This window comes from Rattus norvegicus, chromosome 4 (assembly GCF_036323735.1).
Source record: "Rattus norvegicus strain BN/NHsdMcwi chromosome 4, GRCr8, whole genome shotgun sequence".
Taxonomy (NCBI): Eukaryota; Metazoa; Chordata; class Mammalia; order Rodentia; family Muridae; genus Rattus; species Rattus norvegicus.
Window position 1 is genome coordinate 21,468,182 of NC_086022.1, and position 18,331 is coordinate 21,486,512.

At 37.9% G+C, this 18,331-nt stretch overlaps 1 protein-coding gene and 1 non-coding gene across 4 annotated transcripts in view; both read right to left on the reverse strand.

Annotated features, from left to right (window-relative positions):
* Nucleotides 1-18,331, reverse strand: part of Sema3e (semaphorin 3E) — a 257,764-nt gene that overhangs the window by 215,496 nt on the left and 23,937 nt on the right. The window lies entirely within an intron of this gene.
* LOC120102552 (5S ribosomal RNA) lies at nt 6,566-6,684 on the reverse strand. Its single transcript, XR_005504194.1, has one exon. It is a non-coding gene; the product is annotated as a 5S ribosomal RNA (ribosomal RNA).

The window sequence follows — 18,331 nt, forward strand, 5'->3', positions numbered from 1 at the left end:
TAATGACACGATCTCATTGTAAAAAGTCTGACACACAGAAATATATAACTTTAAAGAAGGCAAATGTAGTCCCTTAGAACATCTCTTCTGTTCTTTAGTTACTCAGAGGTTTACTGTGTACCCTTTTATAAATGTCCAAAAAATACATTTAATACCTAGATTCATTTATAACATTCGGTGTGTTTTATTCCCTGCGGTGAAGACTTGTAGGCTCATTAGCAAGGCCTAGTGAATGAACATGTTTGATGACTATCAGAACAGCAGACTGCCTACCTGTAGGCACTGCTTTCTTTGTTGATGACAAAGCCACCATTGAATCCTACAGCTCACTTTCCAATTACCATGTGCAAGAGAAACACTAAAATAAAGAATATTGATTAGTCTAAGCCAATTAGGTATTACCTTTTTCTAGCCAATGACTGGCTTGCCAGAGGTATGTGCTATACTTCTATCCAGTAAAAACAAAAGACAAGGAAATGATTAGTTTTTGTAATAAAACCAAAACACAGCTGTATGAAAGAAATACTCTGTCTGTCTTGAACCTCTTACGCCTGAAGCTATGGAGCAGTTCTTAAATAACCAACTTAAAAGTCCAAGTGGATGAATCAAGACTTGGAGGGCAAAGGAATGGAAAAAAACTGGATCATTCCTACCTATGCAAAATGGGTGTCTTCTGAGGTAATAACATACTCATTGTTAAACAACTGAGTCCTGTTTGAAATACATGAAACATACAGCATCCTAACAGATACAGGTATCATGAATACTTGTATCCATGTACTTTAATCATGCAGAAAAAAATTTGCATTAAAAACATACTTTGAGACAGAAAGCAAACTATACATTCAACCTGATAACTTTAACGCAGCAATAGAACAGAAGTAATGTTAGGATTTGGTTCAATAGCAATGACTCAAATCATTTTTTTAATGTTAACTCCGGATGTGACACTAGTTCATTCTTGTACATAAAATTATAAGAAAATGCGACCTCAACAGTGCTTTTCTTTTGTTTTACACTGTGTTCTGTTCTCATTGAAGTATTTGTGCTCCAGTATACCGTGGGGTTAATTAATGTGTGTTTTAGCACTTTGCAAACAGCATAATAAAATTATATCTAGCATAAACTCTGAATGCTAAATATAATAATGCCATTAACATATCATTTACATGGAAAATGGTAAAACTAGGGGGTGGGGGAGGAGGGAGGCTGGGGACATGGCTCAATGGTTAAGCAACTGTCCTTCAAGCATTGTACTGAGTGAGGTCTTATCCCAGAAACCCACTTTTATCACAGATGGGCTTCGTAACTCTCCATAATCTGATGGAGTCAGGGAATCCCCTAGAAATCTGCTGGGAAAGGCAAACCATATTTGTGAGTTCTGAGTTTGATTGAGAGACACCACCTAAACTGATGAGTGGAAGAGCAAGGGATCATTTCCAACACTACCCTCCACATAAGCGCACAGGCGCAAAAACATGGGTGGCCCCACAAAAGCAAAAATATACATACACACATGTACACTACATACGTCCAAAAAGGAAAGAGTACAAAGGGGATGTTTAGGATTTAGTTACTTTGCATTTCTATTTGAGTGATAATCTTTATGTTTACATAAAAGATCTCAATAATTTAAAGTGCTTTTTTGTCTATTCTGTAATCTCCATAGTCTATGAGATGTCCTTTTCAAACAAAATATCCTAAGGCACTTTGTTTTTGTTACCATCTCCTTTCAATTGGGTGGATCCAGATAAAGGCATTGAAGCTTCCAGACACTACTATATTATTTATGAGTTTTATTTGTTGTAGCTTGATGAATGGACATAAAAGGATGACGGTGTGATAGGTCGGATTTGTTGTCCAAGAATACATATTTAATAGTATGTGGTTGGTGTACACGATTAAATTTCATGAAAGTGACTCAGATGATGGTATGGAAATTGGGAGCAATTTTCACGGAGGAAGTGGCTAAAATAGGAAGAGCAGGTGGAAGTAAATCCTAATCAATTAGGGATGTGAGGCAGAAGTGGAGGATATCTAGAAAACAGAGAAAGATATTTGCTAACGATGACAAAGTCAAGCGGATATTTTCAAAATGTATCTGCAAGAGGTAAAGGTTTCTGGAATACCAGAGAAGCAGGTGTTCGTGGTAAACAGAAGTCAAGATGATTTGTCCTAACTTTGGGGGTACTTTGTTGACTAAATGTACTCACTAGACAGTAGTGAGCCATCAGATGTGAAGGGAGAATCAGCTCTCTAAGCTAAGAAGAGTGAGAAGTCAAAAGGCTGGGTGGGAGAGGAGGAAAAACGAAAGAAAGGGGAGGAGAAGAGGTGAAAAGAATGAGAAAGAGGACGAGGAGAGGGAAGGGGAAGGGTATTCAGAGAACAGGGAGAATCTGGAGCCAGGTAGAAGTACATAGTCCACAGTAAAGATAGGGACTGCAGGAACAGACAACAAAGCATGGATTAAGAGAATTCCCTACTCTGGATACACAGCCAATAGCACCTGGTGACTGCGTCTTGAAGGTAAGAAGCAGCAGGGAAAATGACTGATGAGCACTGATTTCCTGCCTTGAAGATTTCACGACCACTTCATTACCAAGAGGTACAAGAGGAAGCTATAGATTTGGATTATATTGCAACTCACTACAGCTTGAACGGTTCCCTAATGGAGTAGGGCGACCCTGAGAATCAAGTCTGCATCTAAAAACGAAGATCAAGTCAGAGCTACACACACACCTTGCAGGGGAAACAACTATATTTTAAAACTTGTCAAAACGGACCGTGGCAATTCATAGCATAAAACGCAGTCCATAAGTGGAGTTGGGCAAATTCTGTGTACAGCATATGAATAGTTCTCAAAATTATATTTCAATGGCGAAAGTCACAAGCAAAACTGTTTCATTTCACATTTGGGGAAAGCCGATGCATGTGTTTAAAGGTCCATAAGCCAGCTGTCTTTTAACACAGAATCACGCCAGCCACTTTGGTGGCAGAGGTTGTCCTTCGTGTTGAACTATGCCAAAAATGGAAAGAACATTGCCAGCTCATTCCAGTTCCACAGTGTTTTCCTCTAGACAGTATGGAGTGTTTCTACTCTCGGCCAAAAGATACGATTGTGTTGTGTTTTTCACAGAACATACTGTGTGTCGGAAAGTGGGGCGCTCATGCGAGAACAATTCAAATTTGTTCCGTAGCATTTATGTAACGCTTTGTTCCTTAATGAGGGCACCTGAGTTGTCGAATGAAATTACCAGTTTTTCCAGGTGCAGGTGATCAAATTAGGAGGTGGGAATTGTGCCAAATGTGTGTAAACAAAGGGACTATTTCCAAGGATGGTGATTGAAATGTGGAAAGGGATCAGGCTAATCAGTGATGGAATTTCAAAGATTAATAAAACTACCTCCTAGGTTAATGAAATAATTATAGCACTGTGGGGCAGACAGGGAACACACAGCCTTGCCAGTTGTCTGTTAGGGTATGTAATTTAGATAGCCTAGCATTTTATGTCACATCAAAATTTTATCAGATGACTCCCATGAATTGAGTTTGAAAAATATTTTAAAGTGGGCAGTAAGGATTATTTCATAATACACGTTTCTCCTTCCTAGGCCTATGTTTGTCTATGTATTTAAATCAACTTTAAATTGCTCAACACCATACTCTCATCTTAAGAGGAGAAATCCACTGTCTAGTGATTACTTCTAAAATTCAATGTGATCCCAATAGTGTGTGTGTGTGTGTGTGTGTGTGTGTGTGTGTGTATAAAACATTTCATCGATCTTACATATTTTTCCAGTCCTCCAGAGATGGAGGGATCCATTTCTTAATCTCTTACTTGTATTCCTCCCTGCTTTCCTTCCATTCTTCATTTGCACATGAATATTTAAGATTCATCTTATGTTTTCTATGTTTTAGTCAAACCACTTCTACAAGGATCCTTAATTCTTTTTAATAAGATTGGTATTTGGTGAATAAAGGTATTGCTATTTAAGTGTCATTACTTCCAGGATCCCTCAGTGAATCAACACAGGAGATAGTGAGACAGATACAGACAAACACACAGACACACAGACACACACACACACACACACACACACACACACACAGACACACACACACACACAGACAGAAACACACAAACACTATTGTAATTTAACTATATAATATGTATGTATAAGGGAAAACTTTATTTCTCTATCTCTGATATGTATATGTGCATACTATAAGAATAATTGTTCTATAAGAAAACGTGGCCTACCAGCCATCTTTCTGTCCTGGCTTTGCCCATCTCCAGCATTGAGTTACTCAGCAATGCCCAGCTCCTCATTCAAATCCATGATTCCATCAGTCTCTCTTCTATCCAATTCTAGTGATTTTCAATCTCCTTTGTGCAATTTGGATCTTTCAATATTTTTCTGAACCTGTGAATATTGTTGGGTGCTCCCGAAAATCATTCTAGGCACAGAAGTACAGCTATCAAGAGTCAGTCTAATTAGGTGAAATGACTGCTGACAAGAAGGAATATAGGAATCTTTGTCACCTTAAAGTTTCTGCACCAGCAGTCCTTTTATTTGCCCTGATTATAGCTTGCCCACTTAACACCACATGCTAGTCAAATATCTCAGTGAATGAATAGACCAATGGGTAGACCAATTCACTTACTGACCATTTGACTCTATGAGACAGAATGATAATGCTCAACTTAGAGTTATCAGTACCATTGTTCACTTAAGAAATAACTATATTCCTTACTAGAGATGAATCCATATATTTATTCTAACATTGATATCTTACTATCACATGAGCAAAAAAACAGAGCTAAGACATTTAATCCCAGCACTTGGCAGGCAGATGCAGGTGGATCCCTGAGTTTGAGGCTAGCCTGGTCTACATAGTGAGTTACTGAACAGCCAGAGCTAAAGAGACCCTTTCTCAATAGATAAAACAAAAACAAAAACCAATAAGCAAAATAGTATCTATATATCCCATTGTAGTCTATTGAAAGAAAACACCAAAATGTCTTTTATAAGGTAAATTTGTGGTTTTTTTTTCATCCATGTTTTGCTTGCCCATATATATATTCTGCTCAGTGTTTCTGTATCTATATCAATGGTGAGATGATGCTATTACACAGCCTCACTGACAATCCTGGATTAAGAACACCAGTCTGCTCCTTCAAGTACTGCAGAGGTTACACTGGGATTAGGGAAACCTTGTATTAAAGGGGTCAACTGCATGTAAATGGTATGGTCAGAAAGCCTATGGGAACTATTGATGCTTCAATGTCTTTCAGCATTTGTTCCATCATAAGTCATGAACTAAAATTTTATGTCATTTTTTTCTTCTTGTGTTATATACCTTTCTATCCATAGGACCTAAAAGTATGTGGCACTTAATATACACGGCTAAGTGATGTATAAGAAACAGTATAATTTTTTCCTTATAAACAGATTCTCCAAAGATAAAATTTATGCAAGATATTCCTGAGTTCAATTTTCCTAAATGTTTTGAGGTACCATTTCATTAGTCTTCAGAAATTAAGTATCAAATATGAAAACTAAAAATAGTTTAAGAGAAGTGAAATCAGATAAGGCTGTATGAAGCGAACACCTTGGTGAAATAGAGGACACATTTTAATTAAACACAGAATGATGTCATTGTAAGTTGCTAATGCTTAATATTTTCCACTTCTGGCTCTTTGCTAAAACAGTAAATCTAGAGGAGACATTAGCTACATGTAGCACAATGTTCCTTTCATTAAGAAGCTATGGAACTAGTTATCCCACCTAGAGGGTAAAGTGTTTTCAAAAGTTACTATGTGACTATGAGACACAGGAGAGAAACAATTTAATCATTTGAAACTAACAGACGCCAAAATAGTTCATTTATACCAAGTGTTCAAATGCAAGTAACCTAGCTTTGCCCCAAACTTGACATAGAGGCATTAAATGCTTACATGGTTGGTCCTGAGTAATTGAATTTAAGTTGAAAATAGTTCTATCCAAGTTCAATGAAATTAAATCAAATCAAACAAATATATGTTCTGGGTATTACTTGCTTGCTACTTAACAATGTGCATGTATCCCATTAGTCTTTTTCACACAACCAGTTGATGCTATGAAAATATCAGAACGACTGAATGAAATAAACCTAATAAATCAAACCTTTACTTCAAGGTACAGCCTGATTCGCATGAAGATTTGTCAGTCCGTGTTGGAGACTGTGGGTGTTTCCAAACAAGAAGTGGTTAATATCGCAATTTTTAATTGTCTCTAAATTTGAGGGGTAAACCCATGTATATTAACAGACATTTTTAAAACAATAAACGTTTTACAAGATAAGTTTATAGAATGCTCGATATCATGATAAGCATCAGTTTCGCATCAATCTTGTGTGATTGCATCACAGACTCATTTGAAAACTCCTTGGATGCTGATCTTTACTTCCTTTTCTTCTTTTTTTTTTTTTTTTTCTTTTCTTTTTTTCGGAGCTGGGGACCGAACCCAGGGCCTTGCGCTTGCTAGGCAAACGCTCTACCACTGAGCTAAATCCCCAACCCCAAAGCCTACAGCACCCAGTATTCCCAGGCGGTCTCCCATCCAAGTACTAACCAGGACCGACCCTGCTTAGCTTCCGAGATCAGACAAGATCGGGCGCGTTCAGGGTGGTATGGCCGTAGCCTTTTCTTCTTTCATCTTTCCAACAAAGATGAAGCCACAGTTCTTCATAAAGAAATGCAACTCAATGCGCACCTACTAAAATCTGAGTGTGGCTTCAAAGGTTACTTCAAATAATGAATAAATCAACCTAAAAACATAATAGTCCAGGAGTTATCAAGAACAGAATATGTCAATTATTGGGAGCATATCAGAGAGTCTTCATAAATTGTACACCTTAAACAAACAAATCAAAGAATGCCTTTTGCTCAACAGGGGGCATCAGCTGAAAAAAGGGCAGACAGGCAGAAATGAGTAGAATGTGGGGTTGCAAGAAGACTGACAGATCGATCTGAAGGCAATGTACGAGAACAGACAAACTGGGGATAGTACGCTAAGCCGAAAAATGGTCTCTCCAGTGTGCTATGCCTCTTCGTTGAATAAGTATATAAAGGAAGGACATTTTTCACTAGGTTAATCTTCATATCTAAAAATATTTAATCGTGTTTATTACTATTTTTCATATTATAATTCAACAATTATTAATTACATATTTCCCTGTGCCTTCTCTGCCACCAATCCCTCCCATGTACCTGTCTTTACTCTTTTTTAAAATTCATGCATATAAAATCCCTCTTTTTTCATTGATTGTTGTTACAAGCATATATATTCCAAAATATATAAGTGCAACTTGTTTCATAAATATAATGTTATTTTAGGTAGGTTTTCAGGGTCAAGGCTAGGTCCTAGTTACGGGACAGATCGTGCCTCAAAAATTAACATAAAGAAGTGATTAAAAAAGACATTACATTTCCATGTCAACCCTTGGCCTTCAAACTCATCTATTGTGCAAGGAACCACAAAAAGCACATGGGCACAAGCATACTACACACATCTATACAATCAAGCAACGAATCAGTCACTCTTTTTAAAAGCCTCAAATTGATGATGGGATATCTGCTATGTTGGAAATACAGTATTTTCAAAAATATTTGGCCTTCTTATTTTAAAATATGTGCATTCATCTGCATATTGTGTGACTAATATTAGATTGAGAACAAGATTATTAAGCTGAGATTCCACGAACTTTGTGAAGTTAAAGCTAAAAACCGTATGGTTTTATTTTCTTTCCCGGAAGCTAGGTTTTGGGAAGTGCAATGATGGCGGTAATGCTCTCAGTTCTTCCTTTAGTCCTAAGTGCACATGGGTGACAATAATGCCACGTTCTGCTTGCTGAAATAAAACAGAAAATAGTTCAGAAGGATGGCCCTTTTAAAGGAGCTTAGAGGTGAATGCTGTACCAACAGCTGAGAAAATGCTGAGGGCCTGCCCCAGGCTCCTTTGATTCTGTATTTGAATCATCCTCATGTGAAATAACTGAAAATCTAACATACATAACCTTAAAAAAGTAGAGATTCAGACAACTATTATGTCCACAAGAGAACAAACAGTATGCTTTACCCGTCTTTTTTCAATGGAATTCAGTTTCTTTCTCTGAATATATAATAAACCATGATCACTAGAAAGACTGGGGCCATGCTGTCAGTCTAAATTTCAAGAAAGAGATACTGAATGTTTGTTTTTCTCCATCTTTATTAACTTGGGTATTTCTTATTTACATTTCGATTGTTATTCCCTTTCCTGGTTTCCGGGCCACATGACCCCTCCCCCTCCCCTTCTAGCTGGGTGTTCCCCTCCCCATCCTCCCCCCATTACTGCCCTCCCCCCAACAATCCCATTCACTAGGGGTCCAGCCTTGGCAGGATAAGGGCTTCCCCTTCCACTGGTGATCTTACTAGGCTATTCATTGCTACCTATGAGGTTGGAGCCCAGGGTCAGTCTATGTATAGACATTGGGTAGTGGCTTAGTCCCTGGAAGCTCTGGTTGGTTGGCATTGTTGTTCATATGGAGTCTCAAGCTCGTTCAAGCTCTTCCAGTCCTTTCTCTGAATCCTTCAACAGGGGTCCCATTCTGAGTTCAGGGGTTTGCTGCTGGCATTCGCCATTGTATTTGCCATATTCTGGCTGTGTCTCTCAGGAGAGGTCTACATCCGGCTCCTGTCAGCCTGCACTTCTTTGCTTCATCCATCTTATCTAGTTTGGTGGCTGTATATGTATGGGCCACATGTGGGGCAGGTTCTGAATGGGTGTTCCCTCAGCCTCTGTTCTAAACTTTGCCTCCCTATTCCCTCCCAAGGGTATTCTTGTTCCCCTTTTATAGAAGGAATGAAGCATTCGCATTTTGGTCATCCTTCTTGAGTTTCATGTGTCCTGTGCATTTAGGGTAACTCAAGCATTTGGGCTAATAGTCACTTATCAATGAGTGCATACCATGTGTGTTCTCCTGTGATTGGGTTACCTCACTCAGGATGATATTTTCCAGTTCCATCCATTTGCCTATGCATTTCATAAAGTCATTGTTTTTGATAGCTGAGTAGTATTCCATTGTGTAGATGTACCAAATTTTCTGTATCCATTCCTCTGTTGAAGGGCATCTGGGTTCTTTCCAGCTTCTGGCTATTATAAATAAGGCTGCTATGAACATAGTGGAGCACGTGTTTTTTTTATATGTTGGGGCATCTTTTGGGTATATGCCCAAGAGAGGTATAGCTGGGTCCGCAGGTAGTTCAATGTCCAATTTTCTGAGGAATCTCCAGACTGATTTCCAGAATGGTTGTACCAGTCTGCAATCCCACCAACAATGGAGGAGTGTTCCTTTTTCTCCAGCATCTGCTGTCACCGGAGTTTTTGATCTTAGCCATTCTGACTGGTGTGAGGTAGAATCTCAGTGTTGTTTTGATTTGCATTTCCCTTATGACTAAAGATGTTGAACATTTCTTTAGGTGCTTCTCAGCCATTGGCATTCCTTAGCTGTGAATTCTTTGTTTAGCTCTGAACCCCATTTTTAATAGGGTTATTTGTCTCCCTGCAGCCTAACTTCATGATTTCCTTGTATATTTTGGATATAAGCCCTCTATCAGTTGTAGGATTGGTAAAAATCTTTTCCCAATCTGTTTGTTGCCATTTTGTCCAAACAACAGTGTCCTTTGCCTTACAAAAGCTTTGCAGTTTTATGAGATCCCATTTGTCAATTCTTGATCTTAGAGCATAAGCCACTGGTGTTTTGTTGAGAAAGTTTTCTCCAGTGCCCATGTGTTTGAGATGCTTCCCCACTTTTTCTTCTATTAGTTTGAGTGTATCTGGTTTGATGTAGAGGTCCTTGATCCACTTGGACTTAAACTTTATACAGGGTGATAAGAATGGATCAAGCTGTATTCTTCCACATGCTGACCACCAGTTGAACCAGCACCATTTGCTAAAAATGCTGTCCTCAATCATCATGATCAAATGTGATTTAAAATCTAGATTTTGCTTTTCTGGTGTGTTTGAATATTCAGTGTTTGCTTTGGTGGGAGAACTGGGCTCCAATGATGCCATGTAGTCTTGGTTTCTGTTGCTTGGGTTCCTGCACTTGACTCTTGCCATCACGTTGTCTCTGGTGTTACCTTGTTCTACTATTTCTGACAGTGGTTAGACCTTCCTACAGGCATGTGTGTCAGGAGTGCTGTAGACCTGTTTTCCTGTTCTCTTTCAGCTTGTTATGGGAACAGAGTGTTCTGCTTTCAGGCGTGTAGTCGTTCCTGTCTACTGGTCTTCAGGTGTTCCTGTGGGCGTGTGTCCTGAGTCTACCAGGGAGGTCACTTGGAGCAGAAAAGTTGGTCTTACCTCTGGTCTCAGGCCTGAAGTCACTCCACAGAGCCAGGTTTCAGCTCTCCGTGAAGGCAGCAACCATAGGGCCTGCTCCACCTTCTCTCAGGACCCTGTGCACAGGGAGCCCAGATGGTGCTAGGTGTTTTCCTCTAGATTCAGAAATGTGGGCAGAGAGTAGTCTCCTCTGGCTTCTGAGGTGTGTCTGCCCCTCTGAAGGTCTAGCTCTCCCTCCCACAGGATTTGGGTGCAGGGAGCTATTTGATCAGGTCCCTTTAGATCCGGGCGGTGTCGATGCTGAATGTTTTAAGTATCTTCTCCACATCACTGAGGACTTTTTCTCTTACAAATTTTTAAGATGTGTGTGCTCGTGCATGCACGTGTGCACGTGTGCACGTGTGTGTGTGTGTGTGTGTGTGTGTGTGTGTGTGTACATGAGTGCACGTAATAGTGCCGGCCAAAAACAAAAACAAACAAAAAAAAAGTGATGGACTGTGATGGATTGCCTGGATCTGGAGTTTTAAAAGTCTTATGAGTCTACTAATGCTAATGGTAAAAATCACATCAGTTTTTACAATAGAAATATGTGTTTTTAACTGCTGAGCAATCAACCAGCCCTAGCAATTATCTCAAAGAACCTTTAGATACAAACAGGAGTGGCAGAAAGAATTAAATGGAGTAAATTAAAAAACTTCAATGGTCTATCCTTGTTATTAGCTATGTGTAGAAATTTCAAAATCCATAATTTTTAGTCTGCTGCTTTAATGTGCAATGAAATGTAAGCTGGTTTATTAGATTATGTTCTATTTATGTATATACACATATATAATCATTCATTTTATACACACACAGATATATACATATATATATGATAGATATTATATCACATACACACACATCACTGCTAAACATGGTGATACATGCCTTTAATTCTAGTACTCAAGAGGCAGAGGGAACTCTGTGTATTCAAGGCTTTCTATTGTGAGTTCCAGGCCATGTAGGAATACATAGTAAGACCCCGTTTTATAACAAACAAGAAACAGAAGATTTTCAGTGATCAAAGGGGAAAACCCACAGGACCTTCCCTGAGAAACTGACTTTGAAGCTAAATTCTGAAGGCTGAATAGGATCTAAGGAAAGAGAAGGAGTGGCAATGAAGAGAACATGGAAAGGCACAAGGTAAAGCAGAAAGAAATTCTCCAGGAGATAAAGTAGCAGACTCTTGGGAATGATGGTGAAATGGCACAAGGCATCTATCTCAGCAAGCAGAGCCTTGGAAATCACATTAGGGATTTTATCCTGGGAAGACTCGGAAGCCCTTGGAAGCTTTACTCAGAAGTACAGATGAGCAGATAGACATTCCAGGCAAACGTTTCAGCTGCATTCAACAGCACCGAAAGGGAGTTGACAGAATGAGTGCTTGATGAACAATTAAGGGATGGTGACATTTGTCAACCTGTAAATTGTCACTTTTCGTTGAGGCTCATATCACTGTGTTATTTTTAATCTGTATTACTGTATCATTTTTAATAGCATTAAAAGGAATGTCTGAGGAGCCTTGAAGAGGCGTCTCAGTGCTTAACAGCACTTGTTGCTTTCGCAGAGGACCTAGGTTCTTTTCCCAGCATCCATAAGGTGCTTTATCACCATCTGTAAGCCCGGCATCATGGGATCCTTCTTCCTGAATGCCATGGGCAGTAGAAACATTATATATATGTATATATATATATATATATATGCAGGCAAAGCGCTTAAATGCATAAAGTAAGAGGAAGAGGTCTAAAACCAAAATGGTAAAGGGTTTCTAAAAGGAGCACTAAAATATCTATAATCTCATTACCCTTAAAAACTAATTTATATGCATGAGCTTTTTCATGTTTTTGTCCAAAGGATGCACCTTTTCATTATAATACAAATACCAAACTGTAGGAATTCATTGTTCTTAAGGACAACCTTCTTAGTTCTTCTGTAGAGTATAATAAATCATGATGATAAACCAAAATTGATTGGTCAATTTTTCTCTTCATGAGCAGTATTGTAACTTGCAGTCATGTTGTCCCTCAGAAACACATGAATTGTTTGATGATTATGTCACATATTTAATGTATATACAAAGCTTTGAATCTTTCTGCAGAACCAATAGTATATTAATCAAATGTTTCAAATGATATCAACCCAAAATAGTTACAGATCCAAAACGCTTTCACAGTTGGTAGAAATGTCATGTCATTGTTTGATAAACCATGTTAGAATTAATAGATGGTGGTGCAAATTGTAGCTTAAAATTTCTTTCATTTGAAGAACTTAAGGTAAGTTTGCCAATACGTAAAACAAAAGACCTGGAAAGCAACTACAGGTTTTGAGAAAGTATAGAATTACTGTTGAGAGTTTGTGTCACTTAAACAGGATGTTATTGTTTCTATATCTTCTCTCTTTCATTACATAAATATTTTATCATACAGCACCATCATGAAGGTTGCTACACCAGCAATACAAACAGGTTATGTAGAAGTCATGTGCATCAATTCCAACTTTATAAAATGGGTTGATGATTCAATTTAAAGATATAAATTCTATTTAATAAGAGAAAAAGTGTAATATGTGTAATAATTTCTCAGTAATATGTGTGTTCCTTAACAAATGTATGTTCCTAACTTGTCTCAGTCTTCGTGTTTTCAAAGACAAGTGATCACATCGTATGACACTTAAATTATGAAAAGTTTTGTAGGTGGCTGGTTTTTCACTGAGTTTTAAAGTTTGACTGAAGTAGACTATTCTGAATAGAAGTAATTATTTTATCCTGGAGGAAATACCAAAATTCTAGCTTATGATGCTAACAAAAATCACACCAGCCCATTCTTTAAGGTGGTTGGATCTTTCCAGCCATGAGTGACAAGCAACACTCAAGTGGTCATTTTCATTTGTCAAGTCACGTGTTTTCTCTGTGACATAAGACTCATGAAAAACAATCTGGCATTACAGATTGTTATTTCTTTCTCTTCTTTTGGTTTCTTTGACACAGGGTTTCTCTGTATAGCCCTGGCTCTCCTAGACTCACTCTACAGTCCAGGCTGATGTTGAACTCAAAAGAGCTCTACCTGCCTCTGCCTCCTGAGTACTGGGATTAAATGTGTGGGCCACCACACCCAACAGGTTATTTCCTTCTTGAAATTAAATATGTATTTTTACCCATTCATATAAAGTAAAATTAATATTTGATCCCTACCCAGTTAATCTGAAAATGAAATATTTTCAAAATGATAGTTAAAAGAAATGTTTGTATTAATCATCTAATAGATTTTCAGTACAGCCATGTGAATGCTATACAGTGAACTAAAAATAAGTCAAAGTACTTTTGTAGAGTTTTTAAACTTGACTGTGAGTCAAATAAACCACAAACTATAATATATATTTTTTCTTGACAAAGAAGTTTTTATCATGAGAGCAAACAAGAAAGAACAAAACAAAACAAAACAAAAACAAGCTAGAGAGACTAAACCAAACTAAAATGTTTCTGCTCACATACATGGATGACTGGTCAGTCCTGCTTCCTTATAAAAGCTAACTATTCTGGTGGAATTTTGTTCTTTTCTTTTTCTTTTTCTTTTCCTTTTGTCATTTCTTTCTCTGTCTCTTTGTGTTGACGTTATTGCTATTGGTGGTGGTTGTGGTGGTGGTGGCTTTTTCTAGACAGGATTTCCCTTTGTAGCTGTGGCTGTCCTAAAACTAGCTCTGTAGACCAGACAGGGCTTGAACTCATAGATGCACATGCCTGTGCCTCCTAAGTGCTAGGATCGAAGGCGTATGCCACCACTACCCAGCTTTTGCCTTTTCTTTTTTGTGACTGCATTATGTGAATTTGGTATATGTCTTGGGTGTGAACCAACACGTTCTTTTAAGTATCTGACAGGAAGGCTTCTATTTGGGAGAATAAGTCAGTGGCAGAGATTACTTTATTGTTAAAGTTAAGGATGACAGATGTACAAAGCATTCACTTGCAGTTCTTCTACCTATGATGTTCTCTGACATCACTTATGTCATTTCCCTTAATATCTACTTGAATACCACTTTACCAGAGACATTCTCCCTGACACACTGTGTGTGAGAATCCCTGCAGTGCTCTGGCCTGAAACTGCTTGATTTAATATTTAATTTCACTCTGCATACTATTCAAAAAGTAAAGTCAGAGGAGGCTGGATGGGGGTGGAGAGGAAAAAGTGAAGAGAGGATAGGAGAGAAGGGAAGGAAAGGAGAAGAGAGAAGAGTCTATTCCTCCCAGAGAAATATAAACTTAATCCGGGCAGTAATTCTATTAGATTTTCTACAGATCCTCACAGTAAAGAATTTCCTTCCTTAACTGTGCTGTCATGCTATTGCTAATTTTCATGCTTACAATTTTAAGGTTGTGCTATGCCTTGCTCTGTAATATGAACATTAAATGTAATGTTTAAATTAACTCAATTCTGAACAGACTGAAACACAGGATTAATAGTCAATATTGGAGGTGACACAGCTATATATGACTCTACTTCAATTAACCAGAAAACCAGGCAAGCAAAATCTTCTCCCTCAGTCCCACTTCCTTTCTAATATTAAAGTAAGCTTGGATGTTTGTTTGCTCTACTAAAACCTTATTTGCATAGTATTAAGAACCAGAGGGCTCCAAGTGTTTCCATGGGCTGGTAAGTCAGATAAGCATCTGTTTCTAGGATAGGCACACTCCAACTCAGAGGACCAAGTCTTTAGATTTGATGCTTTGGAGTTCACACAGTAACTTCATAAGTAAGAGTTCTCCATCCTTGTAACATTCCCCATATCTAGTGCTTCATTCAGAAAAATAGGATGAAGAGCAGTCTTCCTACCATTGGGGAAGGCATTTTGATATACTAAGTGTGAACAATCCTTTAAAGCCTTCTCCTAAGAACCCAGTAAACTCAGCGTATAGACATGTCATCTGTTGGCTATATCTTTATTAAACTGACCCTTTTTTAGTTGATGAGCGGATAATAAAATGTTATGGTTTTTCACTGGTCATTTAGAGCTCTGACCACACAATAGATGTTTAATAATGGCTACTTTTATTCAGATGGGAAAAGTGGCCTAATATCAGTAACTCTCATCCACTCTGAAAGCAATGGAGACTTGTCCTTTCTCTGCATCCATTGAATGCGTTTCACCCATCCTGCCTTCCTCCTAACAAGAAAATAACATAAAGGAAAGCAACTAGTGATATACAGAAATAATGCATAGGAAAGAATTATCAATTCTCCTCTCTGAATGAAACTTTATGAAAGCTAACCACAAGGCTAACAGTATCGCACTGTTTTAAGGAGACCACTGTAAAACCACAATACAATATGAATTGGTTACTGTTTTATAAAGTACCCTTTCTTTACTCGTTTCATCCAACACTGAACCAACAAGAGCCCTATTTACCATCTGCATAGAGCAACAGACTTACAGAAACATGAGAACAAGCATTCAGGTCTAAAAATAATCAGTGGAGAATACGATTAGCAATGCTCTTGCATTAAGTGTATCAGTTTTCCATGTTAATTATTCTTTTGTCATCTACAGTCCCTTTTTCAACTGTTTAGAACAAAAACTTTTGGTCCTAACACCAAGCAGTCAAATGTATGCAAGGATTTCATAAACTTAAAATTAGTAGTTCAGAGAAAGACAGAAACAAACTCTGAAAGTCCATTCGTTTAACTTAACATACCTTTCAGAGAATTCTGTTTGCCAAAGACAACTTCATTTGCTCTGAAAACTAAATATTTCATCTTGGTTTCCCACTGATTTCCATTAAAAAATATAAAGCAATTTTACTTTTTAAATCAAATCATTTCTAAGGATGAGATATCTTTTAGAGAAATTGAGATACAAAATATCCACATATTGAAATGAAGAACAGAAGTTGGTAATCATCATCGAATGTCTAAGCAAAATACAAGAATGTGAGATAGACAAATGGAAGTGATGAGAAAATGGGGGGCAGAAGTGAGGAAGAAGTGAGGCAGAAGTGAGGAAGAAGTCAGGAGGAAGTCAGGAGGAAGTCAGGAGGAAGTGAGGTGGAAGTGAGGAGGAAGTGAGGAGGGTTGCCTCCTCTACCATGCAGTTTCTTTTGCTCAAAGGAAAAAACAAAAAATGCAGTTCTTGCTGACTAAAATCCCCAAGGATCTATATCATACCTACTACATACCAAGTTAAATGCCCAGTTCAGAGCTTCCCTCCGTACTCAAGCTTCTTATTTTGCTTTTTCATTTGTTTTTTAGTTGCTGCAGCAGAAGAATCCAGGAGGGTGTGGTAACTCAGCAATCTTCTACTAAAAAACACACCCCAGCCCTTTGTAATGCTTCAAATGAGAGTTTTATTTTATTTTTATAAAAATGAGATCATGTAGGTAAGTCAAACTCCTCACATTTCATGAAATCAGGAAAATAAATAATGATAGAAATTAATGAAGGCATTGGGGGCTTCCAGTTTCTGTCTATGCTCGGAGCTGACCCTGTGCCACAGTTCTCTGGACCCAAATTCAGCCAAGAAAGAACTGGTTTTCCAGGAGTGCTGACACACAGGCTTACAGAAGGGTCAAGCCACTGTCAGAGACCAGCTAACACCAGACATAACCAGATGTCAAGAAGCAAGTATAAGAACCTAAGCAACAGAAACCAAGGCCACTTGACATCATCAGAACACAGATCTCCCACCATAGCAAGACTTGCATACGCCAACACAACGGAAAACAAAGATTCTGATTTAAAGTCACATCTCGTGATGATGTTAGAGGACTTTAGGAGGACATAAATGACTCCCTTAAAGAAATACAGGAAAAGGCAGGTAATCAGATAGAAACCCTTAAAGAGGAAACAAGAACTATAACAATAAAAACCACTTAAAGAATTACAGGAAAACACAACCAAACCAGTAAAGGAATTGAAGAAAATAAACCATGACCTAAAAATGGAAATAGAAACAATAAATAAATCACAAAGGGAGACAAACCTGAAGATAAAAAACCTAGGAATAGATCAGGAGTCATAGACATAAGCATCACCAACAGAATACAAGAGACAGAAGAGAGAATGTCAGTTGAAGAAGATATCATAGAAAACATTGACACAACAGTCAACAAAAATGCAAAATGCAAAAAGCTCTTAACCCCAAATATCCAGTGAATCCAGGACACAATGAGAAGATCAAACCTAAGGATAATAGGTATAGAAGAAAGCAAAGATTCCCAACTTAAAGGGCCAGTAAATATCTTCAGCAATATAATAGAAGAAAACTTCCCTAACCTAAAGAAAGAGATGCCCATGAACATACAAGAAGCCTACAGAACTCCAAATAGATTGGGCCAGAAAAGAAATTCTTCCTGTCACATAATATTCAGAACACCAAATGCACAAAACAAAGAAAACATATATATATATATATATATATATATATATATATATATATATAATATTAAAAGCAGTAAGAGAAAAGGTCAGGTAACATATAAAGGCAGACCTATTGGAATTACACCAGACATCTCTTCAGAGACTATGAAAGCTAGAAGATCCTGGACAGATGTCATACAGTCCCCAAGAGTAAAAGACTGGGAAAACAATTCCAAGCAAATGGTCCAAAGAAACAAGCTGGAGTAGCCATCCTAATATCGAATAAAATCGACTTTCAACCATAAGTTATCAAAAAAGGTAAGGAAGGACACATCATACTCATCAAAGGAAAAAATCCAACAAGGACTCTCAATTCTGAACATATATGCTCCAAATGCAAGGGCACCCACATTCATAAAAGAAATTTTACTACAGATCAAAGCACGCATGCACCTCACACAATAATAGGGGGACTTCAGCAACCCACTCTCATCAATGGACAAATCATGGAAACAGAAGCTAAACAGAAACAGTGAAACTGACAGAAGTACGAACCAAATGTATTTAGCAGATATCTATAAA